Source organism: Eleutherodactylus coqui, chromosome 8, assembly GCF_035609145.1.
Source record: "Eleutherodactylus coqui strain aEleCoq1 chromosome 8, aEleCoq1.hap1, whole genome shotgun sequence".
Lineage (NCBI taxonomy): Eukaryota > Metazoa > Chordata > Amphibia > Anura > Eleutherodactylidae > Eleutherodactylus > Eleutherodactylus coqui.
The window spans coordinates 209,588,805-209,604,351 of NC_089844.1; positions in this window are offsets into that span (position 1 = coordinate 209,588,805).

Consider the following 15,547-nt stretch of genomic DNA (forward strand, 5'->3'; position numbering starts at 1 on the left):
CTACTAATTCTATATGACAGACAAACAGACTATTTCTATATAAACAACTCAGCTGGATTAGCTCTACACAACAGACAAGCACACTAACTTTATAAAAACGGACAGGTAGGACGTTTTGAGCACACAGAAAGATTGCATGATTAATCAATGATAACTTGACTCTCCACACCTTCCACATGAGTTCAGGGTAAGACTCCGGTAGGGAGGGACGTACACACAAATAGACAGAACACCAGTACGGCTGGCTTAGTCTCACTGCCCCTCGGGATCCTGTCTGGCAGTTCCCTCTCTCCTAGGTCTTTTACCAGACTTTACCGAAGTAGCGGTACCTGTCCAGACGTTTGACAGTTCCCTGACTCTTAGGTTTTGTAACCAAACCTCACCCGAGCAGGGACACCTGGTCAAACTCCCCTGACAGGTCCCTTACTCTTAGGTTTTGTAACCAAACCTCACCCGAGCAGGGACGCCTGTAAAGGGTCTCCCCCCCCCTTAGGGCAACTTACTGACCTTGCCAATTGACCAGTACTCTCAAGACAACAGGCAAGCAAACATTCCTTTTATATCTTATGACAGGTTCTATTGAGTGATCGAGACTTAAATACCTGTCGTGCAGATCCAAATCGATCGGCCTTGACACGGTACACAGACAAGCCTGAAGTCAGCCACACAGGTATAGATAATTAATTTATCTTACCGTGTTCTGATGATCTGTTGGGCCCGCCAAGTCCAAGGTTGCCTATGTCCGCGCCTTGCATCCACTCTTTTTGGAGCCAATCGACCACTCCCACCGCTGCCACCAACTGTCGTGGATTTCCTTTTGCGTCCAACGACTTACTCAATTAGGAATATTTACACCCTTCCAGATTAATTATGAATTAATTATGCGCATAAGAAGATTTCACACTGACACAGGTTCAGCATGTATAAGCTTCCTCAATTCTGCTTTATTTGTGGGCTCGCAGCCTCTTTTAAAGAGTTTAACATATCTGCCCATCTGGGCAGGTCAAAGATTACATAGATACAACTTATTGTTTAATTATTGGATAAGCATCTTGAAATTCTTCCATCCTCTGGTCATCTGTGATTGGCCATCATGTGGTAGCAGGACGAGATGAGTGGGTTGTCTTGGACCCACGTGTGGTTCCTCCGATATGATTGGATATTACAGCTTGAACTATTAATTGCATAAATTTCCCGTGTTATTTGCATACGTTTCCAGTAAAACTGCTTGGGTTATTATTGCGGTAGCTGCTTCAGACTGCGGTTATTTGTGTCTGACTTTACTTCTTCTAAAGTTACAAAACAGATGGGGAAAATATAACGTGTTTATACTATATATTATCTTGTCAGCGTTTTATGCTAAATATTATCTTGTCGGCAGAGTTTGGCGAATAGAAGTTTCATTAAAGGAAGTAGATACATTGGATACATGAAAGAAGGCATATCTATATTTGTATCAGTAATGGAAAAGTACTGTCATTTATTATACAGAATGCTAAACCTATAAAAACAGGTTCACTGTCCACTACAAAGGTCCACAACCCAAAATATAGATATATCGGGTTTCCACTACAGTATCATAAACAATTGCTTTTTCTTCATACCATTGATTTATAAATTCCAATTCTTCTAAAATTTCACTCTCTTGCTCTTCAATAGAGACCTTGCATGCAGGGTTCTCCTCTATTTCCTTTGGCATATCTGCAGCCATATTTTGAAGTGTTGAAATCTGCTTTAACAGGTTTTTCTTCATTTCTGCATCTACTTCTAACTGCTTAAATAACACATTTCTCTCATCTTACATTCTCTTCAGCTGTGCACTAAGGTCAAGCTTCTGACTAACTTCTTCTTGCAGCTTGTACTGAGACTCTTGGATCTGCGATTCCATTTCCAACTGCAGTCTATTGCCTTCTTAGACAACTCTGTCTGTAACCTATTGCCTTCTGTCGGCTTTACTCGTAGCTCTTGAAGCTGTGTCTCTACTTTTTTCCTCTCATCTTTAGAGTCACTCTCGTCTTCCCATAGGACCTTTACCTCATTGGTCTACCCAGTACACACCCACAGGTTTCTCAACTAAGCGTTTCTTAAACTGGGTCGCCTCTGACTCAAGGATTGCTTCCTTGGCATCCAGTCTATCTTCCAATGCCCTTGAATGTTTTTCTGCTTGGCTTCGTGTAACTTTTTCACATTCTAAGTTTTCTTTGAGTTCATTTATCTGAGACTCCAGTTCACATTTTTCCTCAGCTAACTGCATTTTCTGCTCTGAAAACCATATACTCTCCTACTGATTTGTAACACGTCATCTCTAACTCTTGGGCTCGTATTAGCATTTTCTTAAAGCTCTGTTCACATTGCGCAGCTTGCGCTTCCAGAAATAATCTGTGCTCAGATTCATTTCTTTTTTTTTGTAAATCAATTTTTATTGAAATTTTTCCAAATATTCAACAAAAATCCCAGAAGGAGATACATACTTTTACATTTACGTGACATGGCACGACGAAAGGGGAAATTCCAAGATATCACAAAATCTACCCGTCACAAGAAATCTACACATTATTGTGCCTACCCCTCCAGCCCCAAATTTTAGCCATGTAAGGTTATACTAACATAAAAGAAAAGGAAACAGGGGGGGGAGAGTGTGGGGGGGATGTTCATAATGATAATATCCTTTTCTCCATTTCCTCTCGTCCCACTCGGAAAGCCCACGCCTTGGTAGTGATGTACGAGATTTTTGTCCAAGCATTTTGTCCACGTCCTTTGCAACCACAGTATAGAAATCAATGCCTTAGCCGCGTCTATAAGGAGAGCAACCAGTTTATCTTTGAGAGGATGGAAATCCACAGAGGGTCTCCATAAGAAGATTTTTTCTGCTGATAAGGAGAACCCCAGTTTAATACTCTTTCGTGTATTCTCCACCTCTCTCCAAAAATTGGTAAGCGCCGCACATTCCCACCAAATATGTCAATATGATCCCACAGCAGAATCACATCTCCAACACCTTCTGTGGGAGGCCAGCTTATATGCGTATAGCCATTAAGGGGTTTTGTACCACCAGGCCAATAGCTTGTAATGACCTTCTTGAAGAAGGACGCACGGAGAGAGGCCAAAGGAATAGCTTAAGAATAAGTTTTGTGTCAGCCGCTTATTGAGATATGTTCAATTCTTTCTCCCAAGAGGTAATAAATCCTGGTTTAGAAAGTAATGGGGGAGAAATAAATTTCTTCTGAAATTGGGCAATCATTTTATGCTGCTGGATACCCTCCTCTACTGATTTTTCAAATGAAGTGGTTGGTCTGGTGGACTTATATGACCTGAGAAAATTCTCTAAGACTTTTGTGACATGAGCCTTTTGCAAAAAGGAGAGAGGGATTCCAGAGCGCAGTGTCTGTAAAACATCGAAAGCTTTCGCTAATGCCTGGATATCCCCTAATTTTAGTTCAGAAAATTTTCCCCATATACTTCTGACCGAGGGATCCGTAGAAATGCCTAATAGCTTACATAAGGTTCCTACTAGAGCTATCGGGGACGGATCTGGGGCCAGTGAGCTCCTTAACTTGTCCCAGGTCTCACGAGGGCCCTTCAACAGTGGGTTAAAGCTATTAGAGTTATATAAGCTCTTAGCCGGATACCATAGATCGTCCAGTAAAGTGTCGCCATATGTACTCACAGCTAGGCTCTGCAGCAGTGGGTCTCTTGTTGGGCGCACCGATTCAAGCCAATAACTAAGCTGTGTCACCTGATAGACGTCGTGGACACACGGCATGTCAATCCCCCCCCCCCATCTCCTCTTTACCAGAGTACTATTAGCTAAGCAAGGTCTCCTCTGTCTCCAAACAAACTCAGAGAATACTGTACGGAGGGTTTTGAAAAATTAGTTAGGTATAAAAATTGGGAGCATATGAAGTTTATATAAAATGACTGAGAGGATGTATAATTTTAAGATATTTTTTCTACCAAACCAAGAAATGTAGGGTATGTCAAATGAGCGGAGTAGGTTCTTAATGTATGGAAGGAGTGGTTGAAAATTAGTGATGAAGAGATTCTTAGCTTTTTTCGTGATCTTCACATGTAATAATCTATTGAGGTTTGAGACTAAACAAAAGGCGAATTAGCTTTTATAATTTTACTACAAGATCCCGAGACAGAGACGTTTAGAATAGTGAACTTAAAAAGTTAATTCTAAAGTCCGAGACTTCACCAACGGTCTCTAAAAATGAAGTTAGACTTGGCACCCCCTTCCTGCATGAGAAGTGTTTTGTTTAAATGTGTGTGCTGTTCTTTTAGTGATGGCCGCAGATGAGCCCTCCAAGTCTTCCACCCGTCTCCCCATATGCCGTATATCGTCTTTGATCTCTGCTAAGTCAGCTCACACTGGTCTCATGGCTTTAGATATGAGATCTCTCATAAAGCTTCTAGATATCTGTTCCCCGTCTTCTCCCTCCAAGGAGGACTCACCCTCACACTCTGCATCTGAGACAGCAGCAGCAGCCGGCGCCATCTTGCCTGGGGCACGGGGGGAACGAGCGCTCCGCTCTCTGAGGAATTTCTGTAAGTCTGACTGGCCTCGGGCTGGACGAGGAGTCCCCAAATGTTCTCCTCCCTTTTCCCTGTTCAGTTTTCCCATATTGGGGTAAGCTAGCTTCTGCAGGGTGTCTGTAGCGGTGTCTCTGTGACGGAGCTTCCACTCTAAGCGGCCATCACGCTCCGCGGTCAGGCTCTGCCTCCTGGCTACATTTCTAAGGTCTTGTATCTCTTTATCGGCTTTTAAAAGATATCCCTCATATTTTTTTTCTCACTTCTCAATCCTTTCAAGTCTTGTTTACACTAAGCGGTTTGCTCTTCTAGCAACAACTTATGATCACCTTCAGGTTTAGCTAATCTTCTTGAGGCACTCATTCTCCTTTAAGACAGTCACACTTTTTGTTTTCACCTGAGTGGCTTCTTTGAGACCATCTTCTTTTCCTTCTGGAGTCTCTCTGTTTCCACTTCTACCAATAGCCTTTGCCTCTTGGCCTCTTGTCCAAGCAGACACAAGTTGACCATTTCCTTTTCCAACTGTGCATCATATCTTCTATTTGCAGCATGACACAAGCTCACATCTGTACAAGTTCCTCCTGAACTCTGAGCAACTGTTCTCTTCCTTTCACATTTTGCACCTAGGGGCCGCACTGACTATATCTACTGTCTTACTAGAAACAGTCTTCTTTCACTTTTTATTTGCACTTTTACTATCTGCAATCCCAATGGACATTTGGTTGCTACTAGCAACTACTTCTGTTTCACAGGAAACTACACTGGCAACACTTCTCTTTAGTTTGCCTTCACTTATAGTACTACATGCATTCTTTTCAGTAATTCTCCTCCATATCACTAGAGGCATATTTGAGCTAACTCCCACATGGGCAGATGCTGAACTCCCTGTAATAGCCTGTTCAGACTCTGCCTTCACCTGTGTAGATTGGAGAATACTTCTGCAAATTCTAGATATCTCATAGACAGAACCCAACATTCCACAAACCTTGACACATGAAACGTCTATGTCAATAGAACACTTTTTGAGCAACACATTTTAGCAATACACTTTTCAGACATGTTTTCATTAAATGTCGATGCTCACTGTGCAGTTTTCACTTCGCTATCCTGCAAGGAAAATATATCATGCAACATTTTAATTACATTTGTGTCAGTTCACTCTCTGAACACTGTGCAGTTTCCACTGCACCAACCTGCAAAACATTTGCAATATAAGTCCTTTTAAGCCCATACTACACCCTTTAAGGAGTTTCTTGAAAGATCTCCCCATTCCTTGGATCAAGCCTGCAGCATTTCTGGCATTGATGAACTCCTTTAAACACAGTTCACTTTCTAAGTTACTACGACTCCATCCATAATCCAGTGGAGTTTGACTGACCACTTTGCTCTGGACAAACAAACATGCAATAGTCCATTTGTAGAGAATGCCAATATGGCTCCATACTTGCGACACCAATACAAACATGAAGTCCACTGGCTTCTTTGGCAGCCATCCTTTGCTGCACGATCTTTGTTGCCCACGGCAACCGCAGTTTCGACCTCCTGGCCCTTTAAAAGTACCCTGCACTCTGCAGTACTTTGTGCACCATTCCCTGCCAGTGCATCCTCCCCCTATTGTGGAAACCTGAGGATTACTCTCTGGGATCGCCATCTTCTCCATTCAAGAGGGTTAGCACCACACGCAAAAAGTTCAGGACTTCTGTCCAAGATGTGATGGACCCTAGTCTGGTCTGTGCCGGACCTCAGGCTCCCAGTTCCTGATGCTGCTATCACAGCCTCTCTCTCGCTTTCAGCTAACTTCCCCCTGAGTGTGGCAGGAATTAATACTTTTATCTTACTTCCTGCCACACCCACAGGCGTTCTCTCTCATTTTCAGTCCCTGAATGCCTGTCTACAGACCCCTGAGAGAGAGAACCAATTATTAAGCTGATAGGATTCTCTTTTTGCCCTAAATTGTAGTCAGATTTTGTTTCAGGTTTTTGAGAATACCTAAGTGTGACAAAGTACAAAAACATACTGGCATATTCTTGGGCAGCTGAAAGGTAATCTATCACTATTGGCAAATGAAGTTCAATGTGGATAAATATAAGGTTATGTACATGGGCAGGAGAAACAGATGTCACCAATATACACTAAATGGGGTACTGCTAGGGAAAAGTGATATGGAAAAAGACCTGGGGTTACTAGTGGATTGTAGACTAAACTGGAGTAACCAATGCCAGTCAGCTGCTGCAAAAGCTAATAAAGTCTTGGGGTGCATTAAAAGAGGTATAGGGGCGAGGGACAAGAATATTATCCCCCCACTATATAAGGCACTTGTCAGGCCTCACATGGAATACTGTGTACAGTTCTGGACACCGGCGCTCAGGAAAGATGTTGCAGTGCTGGAGGGGGTTCAAAGAAGGGCAACTAAACTAATACATGGAATGAAGGGACTGGAATACCCAGAGAGGCATCAAAATTGGGATTATTTACCCTGGAAAAAAGACGGCTAAGGGGTGATCAAATAACTATGTATAAATACATGAGGGGACGATACAAGGATCTCTCCCATGATCTGTTTATACCCAGGACTGCGACGGTAACGAGAGGACATCCGCTACGTTTAGAGGAAAGCAGGTTTCATCACCAACACAGAATAGGGTTCTTTACTGTAAGAGCAGTTAGACTGTGGAACTCTCTGCCTGAGGACGTGGTGATGGCAAAATCCATAGAGGAGTTTAAAAGGGGACTTGATGTCTTTCTGCAGCGGAAGGACATTATAGGATATAAATCTTAGGTTAAGGGTCAATCTGGGTATACAGGCAGGTAGGATCTATTAGGGGTTGATCCAGGGATTAGTCTGATTGCCATTAGGGAGTCGGGAAGGAATTTTTCCCCCAAAAGGGCTAATTGGCTTTTGCTCTTGGGGTTTTTTGCCTTCCTCTGGATCAACAACACAGGACGATAAACAGGCTGAACTAGATGGACATTGTCTTCATTCAGCCTTACGAACTATGTTACTATGTTACTATTGTGTGTTGGTTAGTATTAACAATCAATTAAGCTTGAATTGCATTAGTTTGATTAACCAGCCCCAATACTGTTAAAATCCGATCATCTAGATCAGGGTTTCCCAAACTCCTTTCCTCATGGACACACACAGGTCATGTTTTCAAAATATTCTATAGTAAGAACACCTGTGGTAATGTCTGAGGCACCGACAATAATTATATCACCTGCGCAATACTGAGAAAATACAGAAAACATGATCTGTGGGGTTCCATGAGGACTGGAATTTGGGAAACACTGATCTAGAAATCACTGATCATTGGTCTGTAGCTTTCATTAGCTTCACCCTCCTTTGTGCATGAATGGGCAAATGATTTGAAAACAAATTTGTCCCATAATTTGCAACCTTCAAACACCTTGCCCAGGAGGGGTAACAGTCTATAGTGGCATTTTCCCGAACAAATGAGATGGCATGGTAATCCCCAGTCCATGAGCAAATAAGAATCAACCCGGAGTCACCAAGCCATGCTCCAACCATTACTGGGGCGGCTCTGCTCTTGTGTTTTTGTAACAACACAGGGGTACCAAGACTTAGACCATTACTTCTTATTAGACCATTACATGATCTCCTCCACAGTGACGAGTATAGCCACAGAGGGCGTAGAGGAGGACGCTATAGGGGCATGTGTACACATTTAACAATTATTCCATTTTTCTGCATCATCATCACTACAAGTACGTCATGATTTTTAACAAACTTTTTGTCCCAATTATCTTTCAACACATTATTGAGTCCATATGTGTTTAGCAGCACGTGGCAACAGGGATAAGTCTTTTTCTGGTTCCAGAGTGAGGACATTCTTACAGCGGCTGACGTGTATCCAGTTGTCTTTTCCTTTCAATTTGACTGAAGTGGCAGTTGTCAACTGGATCAGGTATGGTCCATCATCAAATCTCACTTCTGATATGTCCTTTTGCCAAACTATGCGACTCCTCTTTTGAGTCTGAAACTATAATTGAAAAAAATACATGTTTATGAGTCACATTTAATTCCTGATACAAAGCATTTTCATGGAAAGTGAGGTCCTAATGCTGGGGCTGGAGAAAATATAGGCCCGTTACAGGGGGCCCTACTAAACAAAACTTCATATGGGCTAAACTTAGTCTTATAGTTAGACACGGTTCTGACTGAGTAGAGGGCTAATAAAAATGTGTACCTCTATTATTTTCTATGACTTCTAGTACACTATACAGGTAGTCCCCGACTTGCGAACAGGTTCCGTTCCAGGAGCCTGTTCGCAAGTCCATTTTTTCGCAAGTCCGAACAAATGGTTGTATGGAGCGGGATCGCGGGTGAATCCCGCTCCATACAACGTCGGTTGCCGGCTGTTCTTACAGCGGGCACCCGGCGGCATCAGTTCCGACGAGCCGCGCTGCTTGTCGGAACTGTTAACACTTTAAATACCGCTCTGACAGCGGTATTTAAAGTGTTAACAGTTCTGACGAGCGGCGCGGCTCGTCGGAACTGCTGCCGCTGGGTGCCCGCTGTAAGAAACAGCCTGCACCCGACATTCAGGGGGCCTGTACAGCGTCCCACGATGAGATCGCGGGACGCTGTGTGGTTGCTAGGCAGCCGGGGACCTCCTGAAAGGCCCCAGGGCTGCCTATGCAGAGTGCCTATCAAGCGCACGGCTTGCTAGGTGCTCTGCATAGACAGCCCTAGGGCCTTTCAGAAGGCCCCACGGCTGCCTAGCAACCGCATAGTGTCCCGCGATCTGACCGGACAGGCTTCTATCAGGTTTGATAGAAGCCTGCCCGGTCCCTGCACAGTATGATGTAATGCCATAGCATTACATCATACTGTGCAGGACAGATAGTTCGTATCTTGCGAAATTCGTAAATCGAATGTTCGCAAGTAGGGGGCTATCTGTGTGTACAAATTACTTTATTCAACAATTTCTTAGCTGGAGTCTTGGCATTGGCATGTTTATTTAATTTATTTAACAAGCCACACTTCTAGCTAACGTGACGTCTATGCAATCCAACATAAACTCCAAAACACCTACCTTTGGTAGCTGTATGCAGTTAATCTGCAGTTGCTGAAACAGATAGTCTGGCCTTGGCTTGCAGCCTGCTTTGTGATGGGCACATACAATGCAGCCCTGTACAAACCAGGTCGCAGCAGTGCTGAACCATGGGGCAAGCCAGGCAGAAGACACTACACCATGCTTTACCTCCTTGGATTGATGGGTTGGCCCATGGCTCAGGTGTGACATCATGGAGTACAGCGTGCAGGGGAGGCACAGGATCTTACCCTTCCTCCAAACCCTATCAACGTTCTATACGCTCTTCTCTTTTGCCATTCTTATATTAATTTTTGCCCTCAAAGGATACGCTAGAGTTTATTTTTGGGGGATGTCCTATATTGTCGCAGATAAGCCCAGTCAGTAACCCAAGCAGGTTCGATGCAGATCCTTCCCACTACTCTCTAGAGCCCCGGTGCAGTTCCTGCAGTTCTTAGACTGTCTGCCCACACAGAATCCCTTGCTGGTTACAGGATTCATAACTCCCACGTCCACAAAGTGATGGCTGTGATTTGTTCTTCGAGCGATGTGTGCAGGTGGAATTTATGAATTGGCTGAGCCACAGCTGTGATTGGTTCTTTGAGCGCTGCTCTGCTAATCAATGCAATGCTCAAAGAACCAATAACAGCCATCATATTGTGGGGGTGGGATTTAGGAATTGGCTGAGCCGCGGCTGTGATTAGTTCTTCAAGCGCTGCTCTGTTAATCAGTGCAATGCTCAAAGAACCAATCACAGCCATCGCTTCATGGAGGCAGGATTTATTAATTGGCTGAGCTGCAGCTGTGATTGGTTCTTTGAGCGTTGCTCAGGCAATGCAGCGTCTTATCGGCGCTGGAGAGGAGCTACGAGTTTAGTAGCCATGCAGGTCACTCGAGAGTAGTCAGGATAGCCAGGAGTCATTACCAGGAAGTTTCAGGTTGCAGTACAGATAGAGGAGGCGTGTAGCATTGTTGGGAGGAAAGCTAGGAGTCATTATCAGGAAGTCTCAGGTTGCAGTACAAATGAAGGGGGCAGTTAGCATTGTCGAGAAAAAAGCCAGGAGTTATTATCGGGAAGTCTTCAAGTCACTTATAGTGGAGTTGGAAAAGACCTAGATCACGGCTATGGAGCACAATAATCATGCACTGAGGGAGGGGCAGGGCCAGGCTTTTATAGTGAGCCTAATTAGGAACCGATTACTGATCAGCTGATCACATACTTTATTAAATAAAAGGAGAAGTTTTCCAAAACCTTTGGTCACTTCCCACTTGCCTTAACCTGGAGTGTTGCGCTTTCTCCACTGACGTTTTTTTAGTCCTATTCTCTCACTCTGTAGCACCACCTGGGTGGGTGTGTCATCTGGTCAGGCAGCACCTCCACTATTGAAGTTACCACTTTACTCTCTTCACCACTTATGTAGTATCATCGTTCACAACAAACACAACTGTATGAGTTTTGCTCCACCCCTCTTTTTCCTCCTCGTCCATAAAATCTGGAACCAGGCAGAGCTAGAACAGAACTGGGTTTGCAGGATCTGGGAACAAGGCAAAAGGTATGCAGGGGAACTATTGAAAGGGCTAGATGGCTCAGCAGGGAGAGCTACTGACTGGAGTGCAGGAGATCCCAGGTCCGATCCCAGACAGTAGCCGCCTCCTTCTAAGATGGCTTTCAGACATCCCAGGGCCTGGTTTTCTGGGGTACCTCTTGTGGAACTCCCCAGTGAGCTTTGGAGCATGCACATTTTCATCTGGTTTCCAAGAGTTCTCCTTCGGCCCATATCCCTGCCACTGCACCTGGTACTGAAGTCTTCTTCTCTGTTTTCAGGGGTCCAGGATCTTTTTCAAAAGGAATTCATCCTGTACTTTTAAGGGAGGGGCAGGTGCTTGCTGTCTTCCAGTGAAGGTGTTCTCATGAAAAGGTTTCAGCAAGGATACATGGAAGACAGGATGGATTCTGAGGCTTTCCGGAAGGCACCTGGCTGATGCTTGCTGTAATTCGGATGGGACCAATGAATCTCTGTCCAAGCTTGGGAGAGGGTACATGGGTCTTTAGATTTTTGGTGGACAACCATACTTTATCACCCACTTGGAAGGTAGGGGCTGCTTTGTGATATCTGTCTGCTGCTTTCTTGTAAGCATCTTGGGCTTCCCCTAAGGCTTCCTTCAATTTCCCTTGCGTTTCAGACAATGCCGTTAGACTGTGATTGACCGTTGGGACAAGAGTGGTGATCAGAAGGCCAGGAATGAAGGTCTGAACTGTGTTTGGCATTATTGTAGGTGAACTCCATCGTTGGTAGATAGTCCACCCAGTCCTAGAGATGAAAAATGAAGCAGCAAAGATATTGCTCCAGGGTCTGGTTCGTCCTCTCGGTCTGGCCGTTAGACTGGGGATGAAAGGTAGAAGAAAGATTTACGGTGGTTCCCAGGGCTGTACAAAAGTGTTTCCATAATTTAAACGTGAACTGAACGCCCCTGACAGAGAACATATCATCAGGAATTACATGTAGTCTCTCCCGGATCATCAACTCCGCAATGTGCTTAGCAGCAAGCATTCCTTGGATGGGGATGAAATGGGCCATTTTTGTAAATTGGTCCATGTGGACAAGAATGGTAGTCATACCTTTTGAGAGGGGTAGATCCACAATAAAGTCCATAGCTATAGATCCCCATGGTCTGGACGGAACTGAAAGTGGCTGTATAAAACCCAGAGGGCGAGCTTGTGGCTTCTTGTTCCGCACATGCTTCGCAAGAGATGACGTATCTCTTCATGTCCATCTTGCAGTCAGGCCACCAGAAGGAATGAAGCAAGAGCTCCAAAGCTTTTGTGAAACCAGGTGATCAGCGAGCTTGGAGTCATGGACCAGTCTAAGGACCTCAAGTTGACATGCCACCAGGACATATAGCTGGTCCTTTTTGCATCCCTAGTCCATTCTTTAAAGCAAATTCCACATCCTTAGAGGGACAACTTAGGAAAGGGTAATTTTCGTATCCCTCTTTAAACCTTGCTAGTAAGTTTTCAAAGTGCAGAATACCTAAAAAATGTATTGGGGACAGAATTGTGCAGTCTGTGCTTGACCCCCTCTTCAGGCTCAAAATAAATCCTGGACAAAGCGTCCGCTTTGCCATTTCTGGAACCAGGTCGGTAGGACAGGACAAAGCTGAACTTGGAGAAAAACAGGGCCCATTGTGCTTGTCTCGCTAATAACCTCCTCGCTAATAACCTCCTAGCAGCTCAGCTTCACAGGTTTGGTTGATTGTGCTGACTAGGTTTGGTTTGCTCCAGGTGAGCCAATCTCTCAGGTCTGTTGTTTATATATACCAGCTCCTTTGTCAGTTTCTACTGGTTTTCCTCTTGGAGTGTGGTAGTCTTGTGTTCCTGCTTCTTTTAAGCTCTTATAATCTATCTGTGCTGGCATGGTCACCAGTTCTGATTCTGTATCTGTATATTTGTCTGTCTCTCTGTGCTTGGTCTGAATCCCCGACGAAATTGGCTCAGTTGTGCAGCTGGGTTCCACATGGTATTAGTCACCCAGTGCCAAAATTCCTGCTGGATATTCTGCAACGGAGAGTCGCCCTTGTAGTAGGTTCCTTCCGCTGTGGCATAGCGATTTATATCCTCAAAGATTTGATGCATAGTGGTCATAAATGCAGCAAGGAGATTATTGTTGGTCTTCAGATACGGCGAGGTCCATGCAAGCGCCTCATTAGTGAGGAGGTTGATAATAAAAAAACCTTCTTCCTGTCAGGATAAACAAGGTGGGCTACATCTGAAAATAGATTCAACATTGGTTGAGGAAACCTCAATAGCAATGACGATCCACAACAATTTTGTTGGTCTTGGCCTGCGGACATCCAAGCCCGAATGATGCAAATCCAACAGTTATTTCTGTGAGGTAATTATTTCCTTCTGTTGATCCAGCACCAGTGTTTGTAATCCAGAAAACTTCTCCTGGTAAGAGGCACAGACTTCTTGGAGCTCTGTCACTTGTTTCCACAGGGTGGTCACTATGGACTCCATTTTGGGGTGTGATTATTTTGTAGCGTCATACCGGCGCTGGATAGGAGCCGTGGGTGTACTAGCTGTGCAGGCCACTAGAGAGTAGTCAGGATAGCCAGGATTGTTACTAGGAAGTCTTGGGTCACAGTCGTGACCCCAATGAGAAACCGGGCAGAGCTAGAGCAAAACTGGGTTTGCAGGATCTGAGAAAAGGCAAAAGGTATGCTGGGGAACTGTCCAAAGGTTGGAATCGCTCATCGGGGAGAGCTACTGATTGGAGTGCAGGAGGTTCCAGGTTTGATCCCTGACAGCGCTTGAAGAACCAATCACAGATTTATGAATCCTGGAACCACCAAGTAATTTTGTGTAGAAGGCAGAGGACTGCGTGCGCCGGGCAAGGGCTCTGGAGCGCAGCGGGAAGGACCTGGATCTAGTCTGCTGGGTGACATAGATGACTTCGTTAAAAGTGCTGTAAAAATGCAGCAATGTTATTTTTATAGCCCATTCCACTCACCTAATGCAGTCCTGTTAATGTTTTTCATGAATTGTACTATTTTCAGGGAAACACACTATACAGGGCTAGGCGTTACAGCTCTGCAACCTGTCCTAAAGGGTGCGCTCTAATAACTATGCATCGATATATCAAGGGGCAGTAAAGAGATCTCTGCCATCATGTATTTATACCCAGGACTGTAACAAGGGGCTGCTCTAATAACTATGTATAGATATATCAGGTGTGCGTACAGAGGTCTATCCCAGGATCTACACTCTTTGTAAAAAAAAAACAAGCGCCTAGAAGTTGTCAGAGTGGAATGAAACTTTCTCTTTGTGATTGTAACGTTGATATAAATAAGCGATTACAATATCAGAGCAAAATGATCATTTAGTGTGGAAAATTGACCCCTTGAAGGGAGACTGTAGTACCCTGTTGGGCTGCCTCTAGCTTGGATATAAGATGTGATATGGGTAGACCTGGAGGCTCTAGTAGCCTGTTGGGCCACCTCTACCTTGGATGCAAGATGTGATACGGGCAGGCATGGAGGCTCTAGGACCCTGTTGGGGCACCTCTAGCTTGGACACAAGGTGTGATAAGGGCAGGCATGAAAGCTTTAGGGCACTGTTGGTCTGTGATATGGGTGGGCATGGAGGCTCTAGTACCCTGTTGGACTGCCTCTAGCTTGGATACAAGATGTGATATGGGTAGGTTTGGAAGCTCTAGTAGCCTGTTGTACCGCCTCTAGCTTGGATGCAAGATGTGATATGGGGGGCATGGAGGCTCTAGTACCCTGTTGTATTGCCGCTAGCTTGGATACAAGATGTGATACCGGCGGGCATGGAGGCTCTAGTACCCTGTTGTACCGCCTCTAGCTTGGATACAAGATGTGATAGGGGCAGGCATGGAGGCTCTAGTACCCTGTTGTACCGCCTCTAGCTTGGATACAACATGTGATACATGCAGGCATGGAGGCTCTAGTACCCTGCTGTGCCACCTCTAGCTTGGATACAAGATGTGATACGGGCAGACATGGAGGCTCTAGTACTCCTGATGCACCACCTCTAGCTTGGGTGCAAGATGTGATACAGACGGGCATGGAAGCTTTAATACACTGTTAGTGCACCTCTAGCTTGGATACAAGATTTGATATTGATGGGCATAGAGGCATACAGGTTCTGTATGGTATCCTGCGGCATATCGCTCCACATTTGCAGTAACTGAGCCTCTAGATTATGCAAACTTGTAGGCTGTTGAAGGTGGTGCCGCAGATGGTCCCATAATGTTCTATTGGCAATAAATCTAGCGACCAGGCAGGCCACAGAAGAGTGGCAATGCTATGGAGGCATTCCTGTGACACCATTGTGTGTGGCTAAACATTATCCTGTTGGAAACTTCCTCTTGGAAGCCGCCATGAGAGGAACACATGTGGCTGCAGGATGTCCTGAACATATCGCTGAGCTGTCATTG